This window comes from Gadus chalcogrammus, chromosome 12, assembly GCF_026213295.1.
Source record: "Gadus chalcogrammus isolate NIFS_2021 chromosome 12, NIFS_Gcha_1.0, whole genome shotgun sequence".
In the NCBI taxonomy this organism is placed as follows: domain Eukaryota; kingdom Metazoa; phylum Chordata; class Actinopteri; order Gadiformes; family Gadidae; genus Gadus; species Gadus chalcogrammus.
In genome coordinates this window covers 15,500,809-15,527,265 of record NC_079423.1, presented here as the reverse complement: position 1 = coordinate 15,527,265, position 26,457 = coordinate 15,500,809, and the positions used below count along the sequence as shown (strand labels likewise).

The 26,457-nt window shown below is 43.3% G+C and overlaps 1 long non-coding RNA gene across 1 annotated transcript; it reads right to left on the bottom strand.

Annotated features, from left to right (window-relative positions):
- Positions 1-383: 383 nt before the first annotated feature.
- On the bottom strand, positions 384-24,256 carry LOC130393453 (uncharacterized). Its single transcript, XR_008897108.1, has 4 exons — positions 23,996-24,256; positions 23,444-23,496; positions 22,940-23,009; positions 384-835 (listed from the first exon to the last, which is right to left on the bottom strand). It is a non-coding gene; the product is annotated as an uncharacterized LOC130393453 (long non-coding RNA).
- Between the last annotated feature and the right edge of the window lie 2,201 nt (positions 24,257-26,457).

Genomic DNA, 26,457 nt, shown 5'->3' with positions numbered 1-26,457 from the left:
TCAACACCCACCTCTTCGGCCTCAGCCACACTTGTCGTTTCAATTCAACTTTCGTGATCACTCAGAAGTCTAAAATCCGCACATAGTTGATTTGCATTTTGGCTAGGTTTTGTGAGCACTATATATCAATGAGTAGTAAAAATGCCTCAAAGTAATTCATTGTTGTCGAGTGGCTGCATAAAAAAGGTTTGTTCGCCAATGTTAAGTTCCACGCACATTCGCCATGTTTCATAACGCTGTATTTTGTTTCAATCAAAACCAAAATGAAATGTATAGCAGCATAGCGCTGCATCACCGGGGAAGAGTATAAAGAAACTCTGAATACGTAATGGGGCGTGGGGTTGGACCCAAGAACAGCACAGACCGAGACCAGCATTGGAACAGTTCAACAGCTTTATTGTCCAAACAGGGAATCCAAGCTAACTGGGGACAGACAAGGGGCGAGCAGGCAGAGGGGGTCAGGGACAGAAGGCTGTTCAGGTTACCAGCGCAGGGACGACGAGGACGGGGCAGGAACAAGCAGGGTCGAAGCCAAGGAGGCAATCCGGGAAATAGTACAAGAGAGCTTTGCTTGCTTTTAAGACAATCTGGCAGAGACTTACACCCCTTGCACACTGCATCCGTCCGTTGACGGATCTCATTGACTTTGCATGGGGCGATCCCGAAATGCATTGTCGGTCCGTCCGTTCCGTCTCTTGCATTCAGAGGTAGAGAAAATTTTAACTTTTCAGGCTGCAACGGATCCATCAGATCGTGGCTCCGTCGGCAAATACCACTCCCCCATCCGTCAGACACGCCTTCCGTCGTCCGTTGACGGACGGATGCAGTGGCCAAGCTGCGTGAGTGGAAGGAGTGGGTTTAAAAACGTGAGGGAACACAGGTAAAGGCGGTTGCACTGATGAGGTGGGAGTGGCAGGCAGGTGATCAGGAAAAGTACTGGCAGGGCTGGCAATGGGATGGAAAGCCAGGAGCGGATCATGACAGAATAGCGGCTTATGCAGTTTGAATGGAGTTCTTTTGAAGGTAGGATGATAGCGGATATTCAACAGATACTCAAGCTCTGAGCTAACAATGTGACGCGGGGAACTATAGAGGGGATCGTGGGTACGAGTCCCATTGTGTCTAGCGGCGTAGGCCTCAACAGGCCCAGGAGAAGGGGCTTCTGAGTGAAGTGAATGAGTGACTGGAGAGGAGGCCAGAAACCATTAAATACACTTGTTGGACTATTCGGCAATTTCAGTATCATCATGCTTTGTGTTTTTTAAATAGAATAATTACACAAATCATTATGTACCATTAGGTTCAAGGTGAAAAGGATATTTATATATTCTTACCCGACATGCATCTTGCTGACATTCCCTTTTGTTCTGCATATTGTTTTCATGGATCATTCTTACTGTCTGTCCCTTATGTCACGTTTGTTTTTTTAGTACCCTATTGTCTATCACTGTTTAGTTGTGTTATGTTATTCATTATTAGTTATTATGAGTATTATTATACAATGGCTGGCTCATCTAAACGTTGAAGGCAGTCAAACTATGAGGAGTGGCCACAGTTTATTTCTAAAGGTTAAATATTTTGTAAAGAACCACTTCAAATGACGTCCACAGTAAGTACATTTAATTTTTTTGCCCAATAAAACGTGTTTAACGTATGTGCTGCTGAAATCTTTATCTTAGTTGCATTGGTGCTAGCCACTCACAAAGTAAGAACACTGCAGTGAATTCGCTTGACTAGGATAAACAGAGGAAAACTAAGCTGGGCGTATTTATCATTCTTGTGTTTGATTGTATACCAGTTAGGAAGTGACGCAGACCAAAGCAATTCAAAATATCTAGATTTTCATTTCTCCACAAATTCACATCACTAAACACAGTTAAGATTTGAATACCCATGTTTTAAAGGCACAAGTGATTGGGCCTCCTCTGACACAAACAGCGTTGAATGCTTGGACGTCTCTGTTCATTTTATACTTCACTGTTTGGAGGGAAATATTTTGGTTTTTCTATCGCTCCACTATGACTTCCCCTCATCTCTGCCTGGTACTAACACCCCCACCACACACACACACACACACACACACACACACACACACACACACACACACACACACACACACACACACACACACACACACACACACACACACACACACACACACACACACACACACACACACACACACACACACACACACACAGCGCTTCAATGAGCCTTTGCAGAAATAGGGTTCCAGTTGGGACTGGTATTCTGGTATATGTGGGTCTGTTGTGTGTGTGTGTGTGTCTGTTTAGAGGCCAGGAAAAACAACAAAGAAGTCTGTATTTATTCCCTCAGCTTGTCACTTTCTGTTAGTGTCAGCAAAAAAAACATTATCATAATAGATCAGCCAGAAGAATAATGAATGCTGAATGTGTGTGCAGTTTTGATGCTAATGTCCTTGTTGTGTTGAGTTGTATTTCATTTGCATGTATCTTAGTGCACGTCTAAATTTAGTTGAGTTAAAAAAATATATGTCTCTCTGCTGCTAATCTCTGCAGTCATTTTTGAGATACAGGGTTTAAAGAGTTTGATATCCACTTCTGTGTACAACGTGTGATCGAACTCTTTAGAAGATAGAACACCAATTTTAGGTGGACAATTTCATCTCCAATTCATCACACTCTGGCTATCTGTTGGTATATTTCAGTGTCATAATGCTTTGAGAGTATTGTGAGTTTAATTAATTAATGTATCTTGGTGCATGTCGAAATTTTGTTTAGAAAATATGTATATATATATGTCTTTCTACTGCTAATCATTTTGAGATGGGTTTAAAGAGTTTGATATCCACTTCTGTGCATACACAACGTGCTATGAAACTCTTTAGTGGATGGTACACCTTTACAATCGCTCGCCCATACATTTCTGCCCCTGTGTACGTTTCTGAATGCTGCGTGACTCTAGAGAACAGAGGTGATCCACATCCTAATATCTGTCGTCCTTATAGCCCCAGCTGAAATAAAAGCCTCCATCCGTCCCAAATAAACAACGCCAGCATCGGGCAACCAAACATCACAGCGTCTTCCAAAGTCAGTGCAACCTCATTTTCAAATTTCCTCCCTTCCTGTGAACCACCGCTACTCTGACGAGCTGGCAAGTTTGTCTTCTGTCTCGGGGAAAAAAAATGAAAAAATCTGAAATCAAAACGGATTACCTCGCTGGGCGCGACGTGTGTGCGGGAAGCAGCTTCAATCACAACAAGCTCCCATCCCCCACTCCCATCGTCCATGACCTAAAAAATGTTTTGTATAAATAAAAAAACTCGTGTCAAGCCGCGCTTGCTAATCTACCAGGGAGGATTTGAATAAGTCCTTGCTTTAACTTCCATTGCACCCCCACTCTCTTTCCCGGTTTCCTCCCTATCTCTCTCTCTCATCTCTCTCTCGTTTTCTCTCCCTCTCCCTCTCTCTCTCTAAGGCGCCTTCGCAAGTAGGGGCCTTTTTCCTTGAGACCCCTTGTGCTAAGTGAGATTAATTTCAACATCATAAATAACTTAGAGCGGGTCCCTTCGGGAGAAGGCGGGAGGGTGGGGGGTTGCTCGAGGGGGCGGGTGACAAAGAGGGAGGGAGGGAGGGACTGGAGGGCACAGGCTCCGTCATGTGTGTGTTTGTGTGTGTTTTTGTGTGTGTGTGTGTGCGCGCCATGTTTTACCAAAAACAAATGTGTTTTTGACCGCGCGCCACCCTGTCACCCCGGAAAACAAAGCCATCGTTTTTTTTTTAATCCTGTCTTTTGTTTTAGCGGAGCGCTAGTACGTAGCTATCTAGAGGTCCTCTCGGTTATGTCAGAACACATTGTGTCCTCCTCCTCCTCCTCCTCCTCCTCCTCCTCCTCGGCGTCTCTCCGGGCCGCTTGATGGTGCTCCATGAATGGGGAGCGCACTTTATATTCCCCCATGATTCTCCCAGCGTTTTCTCCATCTTTACGATCCCCATTGTATACGGCGAGCGGCCTTACTTCCCTCCGCAACCCCGGCCAAGAGAACAGAGAGACTCGGAGGAAGATCTGCACTCATATTCTAAGTGAGGCGTCGTCCCAGTATATCACGTCGATAACAATAATAACAGCGGTGGTACGAGCCTTTGTTTTGGTAATGTGGTCCAGGCGTGGACGTGAATTGAGCCCGAGGAGTCCTGCTGGCTTGCGGTCTCTACCGGTGCCGTGTTTAGATGCCTCCCTAAATCTCTGCGTTTTATTGTCGCCTGCAAATCCTTTGAATACCAATGTGCGAGATGAAAACAATCAATATGTCTGAGGTTCACAGAGCACTCGCAGCTCGGTCATTAGCAGCAGGGGGACTTCTGTGCCATTGTTTTCGCCTGGGATTCGGATCAGTCTTCTGCCTGTTCACCAGCTTTAAAGAAATGTTTGCATGTTAGCATGTATGCATGGGAGGTATAGAACATTATCAATACATTTGTACTATTATCTATTTGTCATGTTTTATGAGCATTCGATTCATGGACTCTAATATGGAATAAAACTAAATGTATTTTTTTTATAGAAGATGAAGACATTTTTGGAACAAGACACTTGATTTCCTTAAAATTTAAAAAATAAGTAGACCTGGGATGGTACTGATGGTCTTAAAAAAATGCTTCAGAAGATTTTAGGAACATAAAGGACTGACAAGAGTCAAAAAAACTGCACCTAATCCAATTCAATGCATTTCAGATTATTCATGGTAAAATATATTGTGTAATTTATGCCAAAGCTTTTTTTCCCAGATTACAATGCTATTTATATCGGAGGAGATCCAGTGTGTTGAATACTTTCTGTATCCTCCCTCTCCCCACATCAACCCTCCCTCATTCTCCACCCTGAACATTGGGCTTCAACACACACACAAACACACACACACACACACACACGCACGCACCCACGCGCACACACACACAAACACTCGATACAGAGTCTCATTTTGGAAAACATAAAAACATCATTAATCCCTCAGAAGACCTCGACAAACAAAGCGAAACAAATAGCTCTAGATTATGACCAATGCAATCTAAACAGGATGGGCCTTAACGTAAACCCTGCTCGCTAACTCTGCTAGTCCTGCTATGTTCTGCATGCTTTGGTCTGTAATTTATTGGAGGTTGTCAGCAGTGGTGGCAAAAGGAAAGACATTCTTTACTCAAGTAGAAGTACTGATTGAACTTTACTACTTAGCTAAAAGTGGAAAGGTACATGCTCTGAAATGTACTCAAAGTATAAAAGTAAAAAGCAGCCCTCTGACATATTAATGCAAAGCTAACTGATCCTCACGTAATTTTAATTCAATTTTTACACTGTTAAAATTAAACCATTCCAACTCTTGTCCTTGATAAGTCAAGGGATTGTCTTTTCTGACAATAGATAATTAAGTAAAGTGCAGATAGCTAAAAACTCTTCTTAAGTACAGTAACGAATATTTGTACCTCGTTACTTCCCACCTCTGGATGTCAGGGACTGTTCCGCCTTGTTTATCACTAAGAGGATGAAAAATATAAATAAATATATAAACTGGAAAATAGTGATTTGTATGTAAGCCTGTTTAGAGATGCTAATACCGGATGGCTGTTTTAGCGCCCACGGCCTGGCGGCTTGATGTGAGTCAATCATCGGAGACCACAATGGCTTACATATGTCTCCATATAGCATGAGCAGAAGTATAGAGGAACATGGGAGGCTTAGGGAGAGTGTGGGGTGACAACACAGCTGCCCTAAAGGCGAAATGTAATGTCCTTTATACATTACAAATAATGAACTTTGTGCTAAAGCAGTTTGAGAGTTCGTTTTTTTGGTTTGTTTTATTCAGGTTGCAACTGGCGCTACAGTCATCCAAAGTGAGTGAGCAAGGAGGCCGCCGGCCGTAGCACAGCTGAAGCGAGTGATGAGGTTAGTGTTTCCCTGTTTCGGCCCTACACAGTTTCCACCTCCATTGTTGATGTGAGAACCTCTCTCATTGTCGCCGTTATCTGAGATGAACCTGTACTTTCGTTTAACTGTAGTTTAGCTGTTCTGTCATTATCCAGTGTTACAGTTCATAGTTGGCACCGGACTAACCTAGTGGGAACAGCCGCTCTACATCACCTGCATATTCCGCCAGGCCTTGCTCTCATTCTCTGCTGTTTAGACTGAATCTTAGATAACGCCGTTTCTTTCTCGAAAGAGGCGCTCTAGTTCTTCCAATTGTAGGGCTGGGCGATTAATCAAATTTCGATCTCGACTTCGATTTTAGCGTTGTTTTTTTAATAGAACAGCTGGATACATATCTGTACATTATTTTAGATTTGAACATTTTCTTTTTTACAATTTTGTGTATTTCTTTAAGGCGAAATTTCAAAGTTCTCAGTTACAAAGTGTTTTTGGTAGAGACATGCTGAATAAATACATCATGTTTTCAAACTAAAAAATAATCGTTTGAATAATCGTGGTTTCAATATTGACCAACATAATCGTGATTATGATTTGATTTTCCATAATCGAGCAGCCCTATGCAATAGCAAGACATTATAAACGTCCAAGTCTCAGCAGGCTACCTTACACTGACATGGCATCCTCGGCTAAATAAGCCTCCTGAGCCCATGGATTTTCCCTCGTATATAGGGGGTTATAAATGCGATAACTTTCCCTTCTCAGTGTCTCCTCTCCCTTCCAGAGTGGGCCGTTCCACGGCCACGGCACAGCGGGAGCAGATAGTCAGAGGATCTGGCACCTGTCGGCTCCGGTTAGCCTAGGGAGCGTTGTGTTTCATCCAGTCGTTTTACATGCCGGCTGCTCCGCTGTATTACCGGCTCCTTGTCCGTGATGATAGCGTCTTTCTAAATCTCCTGCTGGACCTTCGTAGCCCATTCCGATTGGTTCGGAAGCTTCTCTACCCCGGCTTGGATTCCCAGTTGGGATCCACTCTTCCGACCCCAATGCAGCGTTTCGATCCATAGAAAGGGCCCAGGAAGTATGTGTGAAAGCAGGTGCGCTCTACGCTCCCCACTACGCTTTATATTAGCGGTGGGTGTTAGCTTTTAAAGAAACTAGATCCCACTGCTAGCTTTGCACCAACCCACCGCCCCTGTAAAAACTCAGATGACCCCCAGCAGTTGCCTAGTCCCCATAAACACAAGCTGCTATGCTATATTTTAGATTATGAGTTTATGTATTTTGGCAACGTCTTAAGGAAGGATATATCATTAAAACAGCCTTTGCGGTTTTGCAGTCATGCATTGTTGTGGAGAGGCTGCAAAATAGGTTTGTCTGCTAACGTTTAGAAGCTGGCCAAGGTAGGAGGAGTTTGCCACACACACAACATTCACAATAATGACAAGGAAAGTGCGAAAATCAAAACTGAAAGGGAAATGTACAGCAGCATAGCACGGCTCTTGTGGTGTTATTGGTGTTAACGCCAATGTTACCATTTTCTTTTTTTTTACTATTTACTATTGGTGTGAACGCCAATGTTATTGGTGTTAACACCAATAACATGCGTTATATAAATATTATTATATTATGACATTAAAATTGTTAATTATAATTGTATCCCACTAGCTCTCCAACAGTAAAAAACAGGTAAAAAAGCTCTGGTGAGGTTCCAAGGTACTATTGCAGAAATGTTTGTAACAAACTATTACTAAAAACGTCAGTACTGGTAGATTTTTGGACAGCTTAATCTATACATTTTTTGGGGCATTTCTTGCATCCCTGCTAATGACAAACTCATGCATAGTAAAAGAAAACGTCAACGTTCTCGTACCTGCCCTGAACTGCCTCCAGGATATCCACACTTTCATCTGGAGGCAGATTAAGCGGTTGAGGATGAGTGTTTTCCTGGTCCATCTTTTTATAAATTTGTGACAGCATGTTTTAACTGCCATTTTATAAAATGGGACTTCAGAGGCAACAGCTGTTTTAGACATAGAGCTTTTTTCTTTTACACATTATTTTAAATACGTTCCTTTCCTCCAAAACAGCAAGACATACTTTTACTATTTACTACCACTTCAAGGCGTCACAATTTTCCCCAACATTCAACTCAAATGGAATCCTAATGGATGAAAAAGTCAGACACCAAAGCACATATGTCGTCATTCTTTTCGATATCCATCTTGATTTGCGGTAGTTGCTGTCTCCGCTGCCTCTCGCTCTTGTTAGCTGAATAGACCCTCTGGGAAAACTCAGACAGGCTGACAGACACCCAGACGGATCGGTATAGGTAGTGCACGATAGGAAAGAGAGGGATAGAGAGAGTCCGGAGGGAGGGGAGGGGAGAGAGAGAAATAGTGTGAAGGGGAGTCGTGGATAGAGAGAGAGGGGGGGGTGAGAGGGAGAGAGAAACAGAGAGGGGAGATGCGTGGAGGAAGAAGGATAGAGGAAAGGGAGAGATGTATATAAAGAGTCACATAAAGAGAGACCAGAAAGAGTCACATAAAGAGAGACCAGAAAGAGTCACATAAAGAGAGACCAGAAAGAGTCACATAAAGAGAGACCAGAAAGAGTCACATAAAGAGAGACCAGAAAGAGTCACATAAAGAGAGACCAGAAAGAGTCACATAAAGAGAGACCAGAAAGAGTCACATAAAGAGAGACCAGAAAGAGTCACATAAAGAGAGACCAGAAAGAGTCACATAAAGAGAGACCAGAAAGAGTCACATAAAGAGAGACCAGAAAGAGTCACGTAAAGAGAGACCAGAAAGAGTCACATAAAGAGAGACCAGAAAGAGTCACGTAAAGAGAGACCAGAAAGAGTCACATAAAGAGAGACCAGAAAGAGTCACATAAAGAGAGACCAGAAAGAGTCACATAAAGAGAGACCAGAAAGAGATGGTGATACAGAGAGAAAGAAAGCGACAGAGATGTAGGTAAAGAGAGGGGGAGAGAGAGAGATCAGGAGAAGGAGTGATGGATGGAGAGAGATGGGGAGAGAAATAGCGCGGAACAGGAGAGATATAGATATAGCGAGGGAGACCGGAGAGATAGGAATATAGGAGGGGAGACAGAGAGCGACAAAGAGAGGTAGAGCGAGCTCTGCCACTGCCCGGCGAGTCCCTCCTGATTTATTATCCGTGCGGCCGGGGAGGACGTTAACCAGCTGTGTTTACCTTGGACCCTATCCCGAGTATTAGGTGGCCCCGCGCGGGAACTGCAAATGTGATTACCTATTCACAGATCCACACCACTCGGTACCCCCACCCCCCCCTAGCCCCCCAAACCCCCCCCACACACTACACCCCGACCCCCTACACTTCCAACCCCTCCATCCAAACCTTCCTGATTCTAACCGCTTTCTCTGTTGCTTCTTATTTAGTCCTGTTTTTTTTTTTTTTGCGGGATCATATGTGACTCAAAGAAAATCCCTTTAATCGTTTTTTTGGTATTTCACCGTCGTGACGGCTCTGGTTTTGGGGGTGCAGTCAGCGCTAGTCGGGCCCCCCCGTCCCGCCACCACTCTGGGCACCAGTCCAGTCTATTTGTGAATGGAAAGATCGACATGGGGTTTGGAGTTGTGTGTGCAGCTCGGTTGGCATGGCATAGAGACGCTTTGTGCACTGGGTAGAACCCCATATGTTCAAAGCGCGGTACAGAAACCATACTGTGCGAGCCCCACATTTATACCTTGGCTGGGCCATAAAAATGACAGAGAACGAGGCCCCTGGGTTCATTTGAAGCCAGGGTGTAACGGCCGATTTCTGGGAAAGGGCTTGAGGTATAGGTGGTGCTTTTAGTAGCCAGAAGGGTATCCTCTCCCATGTGGAACTGTGTGTGTGTGTGTTTGTGTGTGAGTGTGTGTTTGTGTGTGAGTGTGCGTTTGTGTGTGTGTGTGACGTGTGTGTGTGCGGGTAATTTAAGGGATTTTTTCTCAGAGCCTCTTAGTGATGAAACATGGCGTACTTAGTCTAAATTCAAATCAAATCTCAAGATTATTTTCTATTTCTTTATTATGTGAAAAGTGCAGAGTATAAAAGGAATGCTCTCTTGGTTAAAGTGCTATACATATTGAATGTGTGAACGTGTACATTTGTCTTGTTTAACTGTCCACACGTATAAAACGAACAAAAACCTGGTTTGGTAATAAAACGAACGATAGGCGGAGAAAAGGAGAGAAAATAAAGCAATTTGTCAACGCAGTAATCCACACATTCGTTAGGAGCTCAAGCGGACAGTAATTCTGTGGCTCTGTTTAGACTCCCAAGGGGCCGTCTGTGATGCATCCGACAGATAGTAATCCCATTCCTACATCACGCCGGTGCACGGCCCTGTCCATCCCCTTAACCTCCGATTTACAGCCAGCGCCTTCAACGTTTGACCGTCGACAATAGACAGAAAATCGCAGGCCGTCATGAAATCTAATGCCAGATATGAGGGCGCGTTCACCTGAACCATTGATTTATCCGTAAACAGACTTCAAAACAGAAATTTTTTCTGAAAAACAGTTTTGTGCCATTTTGCCGTTGCACAGTAGCCCTCTGTAATTGTTGCAAGCCATCTGCATGTCCAGGGTAGGGATGGGAGAGAATATCCGATTATTCGATTATTCGTTCCCAAGGGTCAAAGCCGATTTTAAACATTTGACCCGTTAAAATTTTTTCCCATTCAAATAAACAAGAATTAACGGACGGAACTAATGTTGGACACCTCGAAGAGCATTATCCCGCTTATACCATGGTCACTTGCCAAAGTGAATAAATTAAGACCATTCATTCATATTTTCATGCCTTTTACAATCCAAATATAAAGTTTTTCACAAGCCATAACTTTGTTTCCCTGGTAACGCCTGAGGGCTTGACTAATTCCTGGAACAATCATTACCCTCCCGTAAGGTTCTTATGCAACGGAAATGTTGCTCACTCCGGTAAATAGGACAGAACTTAGCTTTGACTTGGCAACGGGAGGTATTCTAGTTCGCTCAGCTATTAGCCAGAGAGCTAGCGTTATGCATTGTACATATTAATAATTCAAAATTCGTTCCAGCCTTTATACCACAGATACTATGGGGTCTAGAGCACATAACTGCGTTGTCTGATCACAGTTTAATTCATTCTCCACAATTTACCAGCTCTAGTTTTGAAGACCGAATCACCGCGCAATTTGTTTCAATGGGAATCGCGCAGCCTATAATTTCATCATAAATTGTACATATTTGTAATTTGAAATTCGTCCCAGCCTTTATACCACAGATACTATAGGGTCTATAGCATATAACCGCGTTGTTTGATTACAGTTTAATTCATTTTTCACTATTTACCAGAGGTAACCCTTACCTCTCGTTTTGTAAGCTGAACAGACATTTGACTGGAACTAGCAGGTAGTAGTAGTATTTTTTTTTTGTGTTTAAGATATTAAGTGATTTCTTTATCCATGGCTGAATTTGCGAATGTCGGCACACATTGAATAATCGATTATTCGTTCATACCACCCACTGATTATTCAATCTTGAAAGATTTGAGCTATTCACATCCCTAGTCCAGGGGTTTGTTTTCTATTGTTCGGGCAGCAAGGCAACAAACCACCTAAAACAAGCTAAATCAATAGTTGTTGTTTTTTTCACAGGTGAAACTAAGCCAGATAGCCCTCCCCGTAAAAGTGCATTCAGAGAGATTTAAGGAAAGCCAGATTTGCCCCGACTACTGGCAAGGCATTTCATCAAAGCTGCCGGTGCTGATAGATATAAATATATATATATATATATGTCTCTTGTCTGAGCTACCTTTAATCAGCCTAGGAGCCTCTGGCACTGTGTGGTATGTGACAGTTAAAATAAATCACTTGAAAGTATTTGAGATAGAAGCAGCAAAAAAGTACTACACTGCATTACCTTACTGCAAGCTTTTACAGTAGCAAAGAAAATGTTTCACACCGCAAATGTATCGGGTACTATGCATTAAGCTCCGACCCTCCCCCCTCCACACACACACATACACACACACACACACACACACACACACACACACACACACACACACACACAACCTGGCCATAGTCATATGTGGCTGTAGGTTTCTCCCCCCACCTCCTTCTCAACGGTTCAGTGCGGTTCACCGGCTCCGTCAACGCTCAGCTGCTCATAAAATATGTAGATTCTGTGCCAGTTTAACATGTGTGGACAGAGGCACATATGGATGTACTTTTCTTGCATTTCCCCATTGAGGTCACGTCACACAGTAAGGCCTGGAGTTGTTAGCGGAAAATGCTAACAGGGCTGGCGCTAGCAGAGGTCGCCGGTTACCTGAGGGGTGTGGGGGGGGAATAAGAGCGAGCGGATGGAAGGGGAGGGGGGTTCCGGGATTGACAACGGTAATTCACATATTAGCGATGCAAGCTATTTCGTGCTACGGACCAGCCACGCAAGCATGCACACACAGATGCTCACATGCACGAAATGCCCACACATGCACACATGTTACCACGCACATATGTGACCCATGTGCCCATCTTCAGGCAGCACCCACATTGTTTTGGGCGCATCCAAATGCTGGCACCAAGGGGCTTAACCCACGGTTCGGTTGTTGCACCATTAAAATGTTGTTGATGGGAATATTTATATTTAGGTATTTATTCATGTATGTACCTATATGCAAAAGTGCATCTCCCTGGGGGGTGGGGGGGTTCAGCCTAATCTACACTACTGGGGTCAGGTCATTACCAAACTGGCAGTTTTGTTATCGACAATATCCAGGTTAAATAGGTTAAATTATAACAATGCTTGATCGCAATGCACCTTTGCGTTGCAATTGAACAAAAAAGAAACCAGTCATATTCCAAGTCCATTCAATTCAATTCCATTTGTATATCCCTTAATCACAGTTACAGTCTTAACGGGCTCAACAGAAACCTATAGGTATAGCTGTATTTAAGCCCTGGTAACCAAATAAGTCTCATAAGAGGAAGATGAGAAAGAAACAAACAGCCCCATCACCTTATTCTGATGAACCGGAAACCAGAGCAGGGTTCTGGTGCACTGTCAGCTCAGATCATGTCTTCATTTGTTGTCCACGGCCTACTCCTGAGGGCGTGCTCGTATGTGTGTGTGTGTGTGTGTGTGTGTGTGTGTGTGTGTGTGTGTGTGTGTGTGTGTGTGTGTGTGTGTGTGTGCATGTGTGTGTGTCTGAGAGAGAGAGGGTGTGTGTGTGTGTGCATGTGTGTGTGTGTGTGAGAGAGAGGGTGTGTGTGTGCGTGTGTGTGTGCATGTGTGCGCGCGCGCGCGTGTGTGTGTGTGCATGTGTGCGCGCGCGCGCGTGTGTGTGTGTGCATGTGTGCGCGCGCGCGCGTGTGTGTGTGCATGTGTGCGCGCGCGCGCGCGTGTGTGTGTGCATGTGTGCGCGCGCGTGTGCATGTGTGCGTGCGTGCGTGCGTGCGTGCGTGCGTGCGTGTGAGAGAGAGAGGGTGTGTGTGTGTGTGTGTGCGCGTGTGAGAGAGAGAGGGTGCGCGTGTGCGTGTGTGTGGGGCTGGTGAGGAGCCTGAGGGGTAGAAGTAACCGTCCAGTCTAGTTTCCTGTGCTTTGGTGTTGACATGCTCACTCTTAGACAGGCCTCTATCAAGAGATCTGGTTGGATGCAGCAGCAATGGAGGCTGGCAGAGGATGGCGAGAACTAGCTCATGATAGCCAACCACTATCTCTCGCTCACAGTAGTTCTAACGCGAAGCAGAGCTAATTCTAATACTACTAGCATCACTACTACAACCCTGACTGGCCTTATTGCTAATAATTACAATACAAATATGAAGCATTATTATAATTATGATCATCATATTCATAGTAATAATATTTGCTTGAGATGTTGCTTGTGGAAAATAGCGGTTCAGTAAAAAAAAATATATATATACATGAATAAATCAGTATAATTACTTTTCACAAATTGTATTCATTAAATATGATTATGATAATTTGTTCGGATGTGTGTGTACTTGGGACTGAGGAGGACTGTACAAATGTTTTTATATTATTTATGACATTGACACAGCATTTTTCATCTCAAGGCCTTGACGAAATAAGTTGAATGAGTTTGACACGGTAACATTTGCTTACTTCAGCTCGCGCCTGATATTGGCATACAGTAGCGACCGCTGTGGCAATATTGACACAAAATGGCCGTGCGCAAACTGCACCTTCCCTTTGGACGTCCATTTATCCCCTGACTCTGCTTTAGTGAAAGAGGATCTATTTTGTAAAAGCTCTGCCTGGTCAAAGGCAGCAAACACAACAGCAATATTGAACATAATCACTAGGAGTGCGGACCATGAGCTTTTTACACATTTACAACAAGTGAAGCATTAAAATGTGTGATTCTAGCTTGACAGCTTTTTTTTCGTTTTCCCTGAACTTGAAAATGTGACACATAGAAATAAATAACTGAAGAGAAAAAAATAGGAGAAAGTAAGAAAAGGAAGGAAAGAAAGAACCAAAGGACAAAAGAAAGAAGGAGCCATAGAGGGGAATGTGAGGGAATGTAAATATAGACGCTGTATCGCGGTATCGCCGGAGACACTCAAGACAAACATAAGTGAGCAACGAAAGCAGGGGGAGAGAGAGAGTGAGAGAGAGAGGGAGAGAGAGAGAGAGAGAGAGGGTGTGAGACAGGGAGGACACAAGAGAAAGGGTGAGAGACAGCGAGGAGGACAGCGAAAGAGAGAGATCAGCCCCACATCTGCCGTTCTCCAAACATGGCACCTCTCCATTTCGCCTGGCCTGACCTTCCCTGTAAGTACAGGCCCCGTGGTTTCTCCCCAGTTAAAAATAGGAGCCTGCTAAATTCTACACTTCACTGAATTATTTCAACTGAGAGGGCTTGTTCTCTCTCTCTCTCTCGCTCTCTCGCTCTCCTTGCTCCTTATTCTTCTCTCTGCGAAGACTGCCGCCTTCACCTTAAACCCCACTCTCTGCATATTGTACCGTCGACGTGCCAGGAATATGCCCAAAGGTGTGTGTGAGGGCCAAACTAAACCAACCTAGCCATATTTATCCCTGCCGTGCTTGTCAGCTTCCAACATCCAAACATCATTGGTGCTTTTACAAAGAGGAAATATAGATGTAGGAAGTGCAGGTGCAAACTACACAGAGGGGGTGAAAGGAATGTGGCGTGTCTCAGAGATTCGTGATTAGCAGAGAACCGCTGTGCAGAAGACCTGGGCATGAATAGCGGCTTTACAAGCTGTTAATAAGGATTATTTTTTACACGTCTCTTCTTCATGCAAATGTGTTTTTCATGTGAACGCAACGCAGCTTAACAAGTGGGGAACTTTGATCATTTTATGTGGAATAATATCATGGTACATACTCCTTATAATTAGGTTTTACCTTGAGAATGTCACATCAGCGTTTCTTGTTATTAGTAACTTGAGTGAGTCAAGCCGTTCATAAAAACGTCAGCCAGGTATTTATGCCTGGGGTTTTACAGCTTGTTTCTGTAGCCTATTTTCTTACTTTCAGAAGGCATCGTTTAAGGTTCTTAATGATGCATCAATAACATTGTTCTGCTTCACTTGAGAACCAGGGTACCTTTCATAATACGCATTATGCAACTGTTGTTCAATTCTGCAGATGCTTCGACCCCTGTGTATGTCAATTAACAGAACGTCTCCGTTGATTGGTCGTTCCCTGATCATCAGATCCAAGCAGTTAAGTCCCAAAAAGGAATGATCTAATCTGATTTTATATATCGCAGACATGTTGGTACAAGTTACTAGAGACTACAGCGTCTGTGATGTACATAATCACCACAAAGAACATTTCCCTATGGTGTTACAGTTTTAAACTATGCACAAAGTTCTTCCTGAACAGGATTATGCATATTAATGAAAAACAGCTGAGAACCAGAGAAGCTGCTAATTAGCTCCCGAGTCACCAGCGCAGTTGGCATGGCAACAAATTATTCAGGGCCAGCCAATAGCCTTGGAATAGGCCATAAATCCAATTAACTTGCTCTGCAGAAAGATATTTGTTATGTACAATGAGTTGACCCCTCAATTGAAACACAAAGCATAATGCGAGTGTGAACTAGGTTAGAACGCTTCGCAGGATTTATACATACATTATAATATTATAATTCAGATACAGTTGACACTATCCACAGTTCCACACACTTTTGAACACTTAGTTTCTATATGATTGAAAAGCAAGCTTCTAATACACACATATTCTAATCATCATGGGCAAAGGCTTACTAAATATAAAACAATGAACCTAACATAGAAACGATATGATGTAAAATTCAACTGAAAGCACAACACACTCTTAGATAACAAGCGAAGGTTATGCGCAGTGACATCCTAGTATGTGTTGATGTCACTCACATACCCTCATTCACACCCCCTCCCCAAACCCCATCTTCACACACACACACACACACACACACACACACACACACACACGTTCACCAAACAATCACACAAACATTACTACAAGCATTACCTTTTTATTGTGGGCGTACCAGTATGTGAATTATATGAACTTGCCTCTTTTTGTGCAAACATACAATATTCTTCCTTTGTTTGTTCGTTAATGTCCTCAGGGCAGGGGGTGTTTCAGAGAGACTCTGCTTGGCGCCCCTCCGATACAAAACAACACAACCGCAACAACAAAGAGAGGCTGAATTAGCAGCATGTGGTGGTACAGTGCAGCTGCCCTCGTAAGGAGCTTTTAAAGCGGGCAACAAAGGCCCTTAAACGGCCCCTACATGGAGAATTACACGCTCCATGCCATGATGCAGATGAGGGCTAAGTGTGCGTGTGTGTGTGTGTGTGTGTGTGCATCTGATCCATGCATGTTTAGAAAGGACTGCATGTCTCCCAGTGTCATTGTTTACCGTTGATTACGTATACAAAACAATTTCTTTAGGTGTGTTCATGTAGTTTATGTGTGTGTGTGTGTGTGTGTGTGTGTGTGTGTGTGTGTGTGTGTGTTCATATATGTGTGTGTGTGTGTGTGTGTTAATGCATGTGTGTGTACGAGTGTTCTTGTATGTGTGCATTCATGCATTTGTGTGTCTGTTCATGTATGTGTGTGCATGTATGCGTGGGTATGTGCGCCTCCGTCTGTGTGTGTGCTTGTGTGTTCATGTATGTGTGTTCATGTATGTGTGTTCATGTGTGTGTGTTCATGTATACGTGTGTGTGTTCGTATATGCGTGTGTGTTCGTTTATGTGTGTGCATTCATGTGTGCGTTTGTGTGTGTGTTCATGCATGTGTGTGTGTGTTCGTTTATGTGTGTGTGTTCGTTTATGTGTGTGTGTGTGTGTGTGTGTGTGTGTGTATTCACGTGTGGGTTTGTGTGTGTGTTCATGCATGCGTGTGTTCACGTATGTGTATGTGTGTCTGTGTCTGTGTGTGTGTGTGTTTGTGTGATGCATGCCGTCTTCTCCACAGCTCCTATTAAGCTACAATGGGCTACAGCTGGGTTGATTGTGCCGTCGCTCCATCTCTACTCTTGTCGGGAGCCGGCATTCAGTGCAGATAATAGGCCATCGCCGCGCACCAGTCCCCCCACCCCCCCCCCCCCCGCACCCCGCTACAGCACACACTGGCGGCCGCTATGTCTTCCCCGCTAACCCCAACCTCCTGTTCATACATCAACCGGATAAATCGCGGATCGTTTATTGAACGCATGCCCTGGGCCGTCACAATATCTACGTAAACTGATCACACATGCCCCAACAACACTATAAATAAGCGTGTTTTTCTTCTTGACGCCGATTGAATTTACGCACCGATGTCAAAGTTGTGCGTTTGTGTGATTGTGATTGTGCGTGCGGTGCCGATATGTTGTATAAGACATACGTGATTAGTCACGCATTTGCATAGTTTAGCAAAAGACGAATGCATCACCCCGACAATGCTCCTCATTGAGGTGAGCCGTCTGCCAACAACAGCGGCGGCGGCGGCGGCAGTGGCTCTCTGCACACCTTTCGCTAATTGCAAAGATAACACTTTTCCGATTCAACACCTGTAAACTTCGTAGAGACGTGCACATGAATGACGTTCGGACAAAAAGAGGAGCGAACAGGAGATAGTGAGAGACAGTGCAGCGTGAGAGAGGGGGACGGTAGAGAGAGGGGGGAGGGATAGATGGGAGACCGGGAGGGAGAGAGATGGGGGAGAGAGATTGAGGTGGTCGACTGTGAGAGAGAACAGTGGCGACAAAAAGACGTTCATCTTGTAATTGTGTCTTTGTTCGCACGCTGTGAGAACCAGAGTTAATTGGGGGGAGCACAAGGAGCTGCCAGCAGATAGACGGATATTTCAGGAGAGGGAGAGGCAGAGGCAGAGAGGCAGAGAGGCAGAGAGAGAGAGAGAGAGAACATAATTTATGATCATTGGGTCGGATATGGATCGACAGGAAAAAAAAAAACATGTTAGCATTTTTTATTCAATACATTTGTGTGTGAACTGTGTGTTTGTGTGGATGTGCATGTGCGTGTGCGTGTGTGTGTGAACACAGACACCAGCGATAAGATCCACTTGTTTAAATCCAGAGGGGGAAGAGCAGCTGTGGAGAAGGACACAAGTGTGTGTGTGTGTGTGTGTGTCTGTCTGTCTGTGTATGTGAGTGTATGAGTGTGTGTGTGGATCTGATAAAGAGTCTTGTTGTATTTGAACAAGCCAGTGAGGATGAGTTTGACATTGCTAATATGTGTCTCTCAAAGGCTCAGTATTTATGGGTCTGTGTGTGTGTGTGTGTGTGTGTGTGTGTGTGTGTGTAAGGGCGGGAGCTGGACGTCTTTTTGTGTCAGATATGTACGCTCTTATTGTGAAGGGAAACTGAGGAACATTAGCATGAGAAAGACGGGCTAGGGCTGCGGCGCGGATCGCCAGGAACACGCCGGAAGAAAGCGCATATAGATACAAAATGACAGCCAGCTCATTCACACACACACAGACACACACACACACACACACACACACAGACACAAACAGACAGACACACACAGACACTCACACAAACAGACACATGGGCGCGCACTCACACAAACACATGGGCGCGCGCACACACACACACACACACACAGAGACACACAAAGACACACACACACACACAGAGATACACACAGACACACACAGACACATGGGCGCGCGCACACACACACACACACACACACACACACACGGGTGCCACTGATATCAATACAGGGCAAAAATGTGATTCCGTGCACAAACATGGACATTTGCGTGAATCTCCATCCTTGAAAAAATGAAATATAAATTATTTTATAGGAATTCTGAAAACAATTTCCGCTCACCAAATGATGTCTAGGTTTGTTCTCTCTTTGTCTTTCCTTTTTCCCAACCCTCAGTTCCTTGTACGGCGTTCCTCGCTTTGATCTCCCCTGGCTTTTTATGTGTGTCCGTGCGCGCTTTTGGGCGCGTGCACGTGTGTGCATGTATGTGTATGGGAGTGCGTGCCACCCGCGTCTACGTTATCGCCTCGTGTTAATGCATGTGCACGTAGATCTGTGGCATCCCGTAATTAGAGAGTAGAGGCCTCTTGTTTTTAAGATCCTGTTTCAAAGCCAAAGAAACAGAGAAGGCTTATTTTGGGGTCGGGACGCGTTGTATTCTTTCCCCTTAAAAGCCTGCAGTGCAAAACACACCTAACGATGGCTGACAGCACGACTAACAGGCCCGCAGCCCATGACGAATACAAAGAGAACGTTTGACATTGTTTGGTAAAATGGCGTTGTTAGGACCAAATTCATTCTGATGTCTTCTTGATGTTATTATTATTTTTTGTTAAATTTTCATGTGTATGATTAAGTGTGTTCCTATTTTCTTTTGTGTCTCACTCGATGAGGGCTTTAATGAGGTAATGATTTGAGGGCATGTGCCGCTGATGGCCTGAAAAATGTGAACGCTTCGGAACCCAACAGCGCCTCCCTGTGGTGAAACGGTATTTCAACACAAAGCTCATTAAAACCGTCATGTATTCAGTTAGGATTAGGTCTTCTCTTTTAAATCAGGTCAACTGACGCTACACAAGGGATTTGAATAATAATTCCAGGCACTCATCTAATTATGATTTATAGGATCTTTGTCTTGTTTCTACAGTAGGCATATAGATGTCCATTTAAGCTGCCTCACAGTGCATTGATGAAAATGGGCTAGATTTGTACCATCTTCCTGCGACAATGACTTACTAGCTTTCACAAATTACGACTGACCAAGTTTTGAATAATGATTTGTATGGCTAGAGGAATCCACCGTACATTTTCCAAAGAATGTGAGTCAAATAGGCTATAATAATGGACAATAAAAGGCCTATCGACAGTAGTTTCAAGTAGGAGCATTTACCATGGAATGGAACAGTGAGATGACTCTTCAAAACAGCCTATTGGTTGCATGGAACTGCTTTTTTTAAACTAACAAAAAAAACAAATTGCTAGCAGTAAAATAAGAAAAATTGTAATGTAGGTTATGAAAGGGGTCGAAAAGAATGCAATGCATTAGTAAACGGTCTATAATAGAAACAAAAGGTCTGTGACATCTTTGGTAATTGCACCAAAACATCAGACTCTATTATAATATTATAATAGATACAAGCCTTGTTAATGTAGCTCATCAAAGAATGAATCCATGCAGCTACATTCTGCATCGCTCAGGCACGCCAACCCATTTAGCCTTCATGGTAAGGGCGTTTCCCTTGACCCACAGGATGATAGAGTGGAATATACTGCCCTCTAGTGTTGTTAAATGATAGCAGCATGTTAGTCGGTGGAACACATTTATTATAATGTCATGACTCATGTCATTCAATTAAACCATTTATTTCGACAAGAGAGGGAATATTGTATTGTTATGCAACAATTATTTACCTTTAGCTATGACAATTCAGCTGCAAGTCCACTACTCATTCAATTTAAACTAACTCAACTCATTAAGGTTGATAGGTGAATATACACACAGCCTCACCCAACTATGCACACAAACACACCCACTCAGATGCCAACATGTATAGGCCAAATCAGTCTCAAGCACACATGCACATGCACACAGACAGTCCAGAGGATGGTTCCAGTGTGCGTGCGTGCGTGCGTGCGTCCGTCCGTGCGTCCGTGCGTGCGTGCGTGCGTGCGTGCGTCTGTGTGTGTATGCGTGCGTGTGTTGTAGACAAATGATAAACTACAGGCCACTTCACCTTCCCTCTCCTTCAGTTTGACACGAGCTGAGTTATGGTGAACTACAGCCCTCCCATTCTGCAGCACCACCAACAATATGCATGAAACATTACACCACTATCACATAGCAATTCTTATTAAAAGGTGTATTTCAGTGGTGTTAGTCTGTTCAAATACAAAGCAGACAACATGTGCCGGTCTAAATTAATTGTAGTAACAATACAGATTGTAAAAGAAATGTGATGCAGCTGTCATCTTGTATAGTATAGGAACAATGAGGAGGGGAACATTGTATAATAGAGAAATATGCATGTTCTGTGTAATGTAGACAATTAAAAGCATTGCATTATGGTTTTATCATTTGCATTGGCATTCAACTAACCCCTGAAACATACAGAGTAAGCCACACAACCTGGTATGTTCTAGGAATTTATGAAATACAATTGATAGAATACAATTGTTAGCATATACATTTAAAAAGGTATTTGCACACCAAGACATCTTCGGAAAAGCAATTGTGTCTAAAGTCCATTATAAAAGCAATTGAACAGGTTGGAGGTGAGGCAAGCCAATGCCTGACCCCTCACACTGAACCCCAGCTCTGAAACCTCCTAAAGCCATGGAAAAACCCCTGCAGCCGGAGAAGAAATAACCCTTCATATGGGACAGAACTGTGGGATCCCTCCTTCCAGGCAGGTAAGAGTAAAGAGAATGGTGATGTTGTGATGTTAGCTCACATACAGACATGTTGGCAAGGCAAAAAGACTCCCAACATTAGTGTGTAGGCATGGTTGTCTGGAACGAAGAGCACTTAATGCTTTCTTGTTTTTTCCTTTACCCTTAGCACGTTCAAGCTATTTTCCGCAAAGCTTCAAAGCTCGTGTCATGATTGTGTTACGTAAAATAAGTTACGGATGTGCAAAAGTCATCTACTTGCCAGCTCACATAGTGTTTGTATGTTTTAGGAAGTCAGCTGTAGGCCCGCCAAAACGCTAGCCTGGGTATACCCAGGCTGCCTTTGCACGCAATATCATTTCGCACTGCTAGGCAGCCTGGATTCCATGGATCCGAATTTGGCCTGAGATAGGGAACCAATAACAGAAACGGGGGGGGGGGGGGGGGGGGCAAGATGATGACGACGTCTATTCGACACACCCTTCTTCCTCATCGAATTTCTGTCACTCTACATACGTCATCTGGTATAATTGATACGATTGGCTATGAGCTACGTACAGACTCATATGAAAGACATTCGTAGTGCCCAATAAACGGCAATCGTAAACCACGCCTCAAATACAAGAAAATGTATGTGTGGTTCCCAGACCTCATCTCAATGTAGATTGAGATGAGGTCTGGCGTTAGCCAGACTACCAAAACACCCCAGCATCAGAAGACAATGATTGCACATGGTACTCTATGCATATACTGTAGCATTAGAGGTTTACTAAATGCATAATTCTCCAAACTGGCAACAACTCTCCTCTGCAGAAAGAACACAAAACCTCTAGATTGGAATAATTTTATTCCAGTAAGAACGAAAACAATAACCAGAACCTCACTTTGAGCTGAAGATCTTGTAGTCTTTTGATCATCTTCTCATTTTAAAACCCATCCATCTGACCTACCTTGAGATGAGCTTGTGGTATGGTGCTATTTATCTTTTGTACCATTAATTTGTTCATTCATTCATTGCAAATTTCCCATTTCCTCACTCACACAAATGATCGCGCGCGCACACACACACACACACACACACGCACGCAAAATAACATTAACATAAAGTGTTTTTGCATAAAAATGGAAGATTGGGCCTTACAGTTTGCAGTTTCTTCTTCGTAGTTTAATTGGGTTGCTCCCAGAACAGCAATTTCTTCTTCACAGCTGGCCTGTGAACGAGAGTAAAGAGTCGATTAGTTTGAGTTAAAAGGAACCACGGTACACCGTGGCAATGTTGCTTTCTTTTCATATTCACTGGTTTGGTGGTGCATATATATGCACGTATACTCACTAAGAGAAGGATTTTCCGTATACTCGATTAGAAAGAGAGGTACACCATTCTAATGGAAGCATGGCCAAATCCAATGATAAAATGCTAATGCTTGATGTCAATTTGGTCAGGATAGACTATGCCGCACCAAACGTGTGTCTGTTTCAATGTAGCCTCGATTTGCACTGCACTATAGGCTAGAAAGGCTACTTTAATATAGTAGCCTACTTTTGTAGCCTACATAGACTATAATGTAAGATTGTCAAGTTTCCTCTTAGCATTTCTAACATTAATTCGCTTAGTTGACTTCAGAAAAACAAATGTCTTACTCACAGCAAGTCCTGAGAAGTTTGCAGGTTTACTTTGAAAAATACTTTGTAATTAACCTGTGAAACATATAAGTGGATCATTCATTAGTCAAATACACATTATCCAGAAAATGAAATACAACTAAACATGCCCTTTAAGATGAACTTGTCTTTGTCTTTCACATGTGACACAGCTAAATGGCGAGGAATCCGATGTAGCGCGAGCCGCAGGGGAACAAGTAGGCTAGGCTACAACTAAACGAAGCAGCAAACTAACTCATACCTCACGTTATATTGAACTCATATAGACTTACGCTCTAACTTAACTTAAATAAACGATAGACCTTGGTAGCTTGCACGCCATACCAAGCTGGGCTGCAGAACACACCTTGGCTCGGAGAGGACCCTCCCGCCAAGTGGCTTCGTATGTTAATTTTAAACGCACAAAGCCAGCATTTAATCTAAATACTTTTAGAGAATAAATATAAATGGGCCTATGATATAGGCCTAGACTATAAAACACTTTTTTCCGGCGCATTTCTTTGGAGAGCTGAAGTCAGGTGCACCGTCCCCTCACCGTGTATTTTGTTTGTCGGCTGTTTTCCTAGTCCTCCTTTTCGACCACCAGCATCACCTGGACGGCCGTGGTACAGCAACCGGCATGTACAGACGGTACTAGTAGATGGCCGTCTAAAGATCAAACCGGGTCAAACTAAGTAGGCTTCACAGAGTCTACTGTTAGGGGTGGCCACTTACAGGAAATACTACAATGTAACAACATTTTACTAGATTAATCTGTTATTCACGTGGCTTAAGAAACAAGCCATTCGGTAATTTAGCGTCCGATTTCGGTGGTTTGAATATGTTGCAGTAGCTGAGCCTGCCCACTGAGGGGCAGTAGGGAGACATAGTTAGGAACGCATAGCTAAGGCAAGTTGACCCCTCTGTTGAAAATGTAGCAATAAAAATTGTTGTTGTATTATTTATTCAGTTCATAATGATGCGACTATTCAAATGCAATACAGTGCTATAATAACACACAATTAGATTAAATAAACCATAATAAAATATGCGTAACATACCCTACATAAATGCTATAATACAATCAAACGCACCACAGGGAAGGAATTTAATAATATAAATAAAATAATGACATTCAAAAAGGTATAAGCGCTCTGAGTGGGAAGGCAAACGGTAAATCAAAAGGCAAAACAAATAGAAATGCGGGATCATAAAAGCAAAATAAGTAGGATGATAAACAAATATCTTGATTTTCTCCTGTTATTTCTGCTGCAATGTCAGCATCGCAGCTACTCTGCAGCAGAGAAAGAAAGACAAAGAAACCTAAGTCCAAATTATACATTATTATTACATTGTTTGTGTAAAAATCGAGACAATTTGGATGAAAAGTAAAGGTAAATGATGGAAATGTAATATAAAGAGAACATGTTATTAATTTGAGGTTGGATCACTCTAACTCGGCCGGGAGTTTATTTTATACAATTTGTATTCCACTAGATGGCAGTATTGTAACGGTAAAGAGCAGAAAAAGTCATAAACCAAAGCGGAAAACCAGAACAAATTTTAACAATGTTGTTTGTGCTATCATTTAATTGCATTAATTAGAATGTTCAATGTGTATCCAATTATTATTGATGAATATTTTATTGAAGGGGTTCTAAAACTGTGGGCCCGGCCCGTGACCCTCTTCTGGCTACACGATTTGAGCCAACGCTAACGCATTTCTTAATAACAGAAAGAAACGGTATTTGAAGATACTTTATATCATATATCCGCTTAAGCACTGACAAGTATTTGTGAGTGGTAGTAATGATGATAATTTTGTGCATGCAGTGTTTATAAAAGGCAATGTGGACCCAAATTATGAATTGTTAATATTAAGCATTATGCTTTCCTCTAAGAAAATATGTAGCCTACTTGACATTAATCCATAAGCAAGCCGTGACAGATTCAGGTAACTTAAACTCAGCTACTGTCTTTCCACTACAATATTCAGCTTCAAGCGGATAAATCAAAATATTTTATTTATCAAATGAGCAATATACCTCAAGGTCAACCTGGCCAATGGAAATCTTGAGACGACCCTCACGTCTACTACGGATCATATATTAAAAGAAGAAATCGGACAGCAGCAATATAGAAATATAATAAAATTGAATACTGTTATTCTTCTGCTCTTCAATCAGTGAAATATATACTGTACGTATGCATTTCAATTTCGACCTTTTACTCGCATTTTTTTTGGAATTGTATGGTTTAACACTTAACTCTTAACGTATACATACACCTGCACCAAGATGAATTCCTTTGGAAACAAAATAACCTGAAATAATAGTGTCTGAAGTAAGTGTATGAATAGTATATTAAAATAAGCGCTGTAGCAAAACCAGCCATTCCCACCCCCAAAAAACATAATTTAGTTCCTAATACTTTTAGAAATAAAGAGAGGGGGTCTGAGGAGGTGCAGGAGGAGGGAATGAATCACGTTTCTCCATCTGCGTAAAACAGCATGCGGTCTCAGCAGCTTTGCAACATGTCGTGGCTGGACCCCGCACCGTACGTCTAGATGTGTACAACAGGTGTGTGAGCTGCTGGGCTCTGGCTTTAATGGCAACCAGAGGACTGGCTGGGCTCCGCTCACCAGTGAGGAGGACCCCTCGACTCCCACCGGGCCCCCGGTGGATCTTTGGATCGACCCCACGGCCGTATATCTCCCCAGTTAACACGCCCCCCCCCCGCAGTGCACGGCCATGTGTGTGTGTGTGTGTGTGTGTGTGTGTGTGTGTGTGTGTGTGTGTGTGTGTGTGTGTGTGTGTGTGTGTGTGTGTGTGTGTGTGTGTGGTGTGTGTGTGTGTGTGAGTGAGTGAGTGTGTGTGTGTGTGTGTGAGAGAGAGAGTGCGTGTGTGTGTCTGTGTGTGTGTGTGTGTGGGTGGGGGGGGGGATGTGTGTGCGTGTGTGTGTTGTGTGTGTGTGTGTGTGTGTGAGTGTGTGTGTGTGTGTGTGTGTGTGTGTGTGTGT